Below are 3465 nucleotides of genomic sequence, written 5' to 3' on the forward strand. Positions count from 1 at the left end.
GTGCTTTAACAAGTGTAAAGAATAATACAAAAAAAAAAAAAGATAAGAGCATGAAAATTTTATATAAAATTAGTAAAATACAATAAAATAAAAGGGATAAAATAAAGTCAAATAAGATCGGGAAAAGCTCTCCTATAAAAGTATGTTTTAAGAAGGGACTTAAAAGAGTTCACTGACTCAGCCGACCTGATTTCCTCGGGCAGGCTGTTCCAGAGCCTCGGGGCCCTGACAGCAAACGCTCTGTCCCGTTTAGTTTTCAGTCGAGACTCTGGAACAGACAACAAACCTCTGCCCGAGGATCTCAAGGTACGTGCTGGTGTGTATGGGACTAAAAGGTCAGAAATATAACAAGGCGAGAGGCCATGAAGAGCTTTAAAAGTGATCAATAGAATTTTAAAGTCAATTCTAAAACATACTGGGAGCCAGTGTAATGAAGCTAAAATAGGAGTAATGTGGTCAAATGTAATGAAATGTAAGTCCGTCGGTCAGATTAACGCAAAACCTGCACATAACTCCCATCTCTGCTGTTTCAGGCGGTGAGCTTTTGGATCCTGGGGTAAAGGTGTTTTTTTTATGTGCGTTTTATTTCCTAGTGTCCTACACAGTCTTTCCTCAACACACAAATGTATTTTGTAACCAATTTCAACTAAACATTGACTTTTTCACTACAGTCACATTTTCAGATGTTTAAGCAAAAATTGTCATAGTTTAAACTTTTTGATTCTGGGATAGCATAGGCTACATACTGTCAGATGTTTTGGTGTGACACCTATACATTCTGAGTTTTCAGCAATTTCAAGTTTTGCATCCTCTTTTCAGCTCTTCAGCTTAAAAAAAACACTACGTCAGCTCACAGATGTCTCATCTCTCCCACAAAGTAATTATCTTTAATGACAGGCTTTAAAACATTTGTACTATGTACTTCAAAGCTAAGGGAGTGCCGCTCAATCCTTCTCTTTACTTCCACGTTAAGTGAGACCTGAAATTTACAGTTTAAACACAGAGAAATCTTCACTTTTTAAACACCTATTTACACATATGCGCACCTACACACATATTTTACATATTAACATAATCAGTAAAGCCTTCTGTCGCTTGTGGAGAAAAAAAGGTGTTTAATTTTATCAGCAACACTCAAGTTGCTCCTCCTACCAGCTCTGCTATGGGAAAATGTTTAACTAAGCCGTGAGTAAACAGGATTTCGGTGTTCAGTTTTATAAACCTTATAATCTCCATTGTGTGCAGTACAAACTTACGTAAGCTTTTATGAACTATAAGGTGTCCATGTTAAGTGTTTTAAAGCCTCCATTCACTCCCATTGCATCAGTAACTGAACCAGCACATTAAGTACAGTTTTCACGTGATAAATGTAATCCATTCAATCAGCATGACAGCCCGCCGTAATCACAGCCTCTTCTCCAACAAATGTTTCTCTGGTTGTCTTTTAATGTACGTTAATTAAATCACTAATGACTGTCTTGAAAGATACATCACAATGGCTTATGCAACAAATGTGGTGTTAACTGTGGTGAACTGCATCTGTGACAGTATGTGGCTCTTTTTGTGCGATGCTGTAGTTTCCTGACACTCTAACTTTAAACTTAACATGTTTTTAACTCATTGTTGCAGCCTGATGTCCAACAGACTTCAGATGACAGCGGATTTGCCTCGATTTGACTGCAGGTATTAAGTAGACTAATAATTATATTTCGAAAACACTTTTATGGGTCCGTAAATTTCAAACACTTTATAATAAGGGTGCCAAACACATGTTCACCGTATGCATAACTAATGCATGGAGGTACCGGTCTGCTTTCAGGGAGGAAATCAGATTAATGGGCCTAAAATGCCCCTTTTCTATGGAACTGGATTTCAGCTAATTTGGTGGCATATAAATTCATGTATGAATGACATGACATGTTAGTTCACCTTTAGTTAAGCATGTGTTTGGTATCCTTATTATAAGGTATTAAGTGTAATTTAAAAGAACTGATTTTGCTCTAAGGCAATAAGTCAAACAGAAACGATGTTGAATTTGTCACCTTCCAGTTAATTAATTCCAATTCAATGACTAAACCAAAAAGCTATTTTAGTCAATTCACAGCAGGTTAGTTAAACATGCAAAATGTGTAATTTGTCTGCAAGCATGCATAAAATTCTGAACAATTATGTTTGTAAAAATAAGTGAATGATGAGTACATATTTATTTAGGGTTAAACTGAGCAGTTCCTCTGGAAATCAAAAACTGCTTAACTAAAACTTAACTAAAGGTTCTCAGGATTTTAGTACCAAATTACATAGCTCTCCAGCCGACAGGACACAACAAATTGTAGGGAAATTACATCTTGGAAATAGTGGATCTGTAAAATAATAACAAAAAAACAATAACATGGCTTAAAATTAATCACAGGATTATCATACTGTCATGGCAACAGGCAATGAAACCTGAGTACAGTATTATAAAGACAATTGTCATTGGTCAGTAGTGATGCAGACAGTAATGGATTTATAGGCATTATGAACATGACGGTTCAGCACTGTAACGCAGCACAGTGGTGTTTTGTATTTTGTAGTGAGAAACCAACCCTGTCAATCAGCCAATTCATTAATTCATCCAACAAACCATACATTTGACAAAATTAAAATAATAGCATTTTGTTAGAAAATAGCCTGGTACATCTTTACTTCTTCTAAATGAACAGAGTAACCTATCATAATGTCATCAGGCTCCTCTATCACAACAATCTATGTGTGCTGAAAAGAACATCAACGTCTTACCTGTTAAGATGATTCAGACCGTTTGCTTTGTCTTAAAGGAGCTCAATGCCAACTCAAAATACGTCTTTGCGCTCAGAAGCCTCTCTGTCTCAATTATTATAGTCCTTGAGCTCATTTGTAATCCAATTAGAGCTCCACCCGCCACCCAACCCATTCACACAAACACACACACACACACACACACACACACACACACACAACAAAGTGTGGAAAAAGTGAAGCGCTGTGAATGCTTTCCGGATGCACTGTAGCTAGCTGCATACCTGCAGAGTTGAAGGTAAGTCAGAACTTGTTTCTTTGTATGCAACAGGAATAGTGTGTCCATGTGCCAAGGAGTATTTCAACAGAGAAAGAGAGGCCAACTAATCAATCACGGGAGGCAGAGGTAAGAGACACTGACCTGCAGGTGTTTCTGGCTCTGGAGCTGAGAGTCATCTGCTGCCTCCATGTTCCTGCTCAACACAGGCGGCTACAATTATAATTACTAGTCTTTTTTTTGTGAAGAATCAACAACAAGTGGGACACAATTATGAAGTGGAACGAAATTTATTGGATATTTCAAACCTTTTTAACAAATAAAAAACTGAAAAATTGGGCGTGCAAAATTATTCAGCACCTTTACTTTCAGTGCAGCAAACTCTCTCCAGAAGTTCAGTGAGGATCTCTGAATGATCCAATGTTGACCTA

The 3465-nt window shown here is 37.3% G+C and overlaps 1 protein-coding gene across 1 annotated transcript in view; it reads right to left on the minus strand.

Moving 5' to 3' along the window:
• tac3b (tachykinin precursor 3b) overlaps positions 1 to 3465 on the minus strand; it is an 11783-nt gene that overhangs the window by 2515 nt on the left and 5803 nt on the right. The gene's annotated exons all lie outside the window — the stretch shown is intronic.

Source organism: Micropterus dolomieu, linkage group LG18 (assembly GCF_021292245.1).
Source record: "Micropterus dolomieu isolate WLL.071019.BEF.003 ecotype Adirondacks linkage group LG18, ASM2129224v1, whole genome shotgun sequence".
Classification (NCBI taxonomy): domain Eukaryota; kingdom Metazoa; phylum Chordata; class Actinopteri; order Centrarchiformes; family Centrarchidae; genus Micropterus; species Micropterus dolomieu.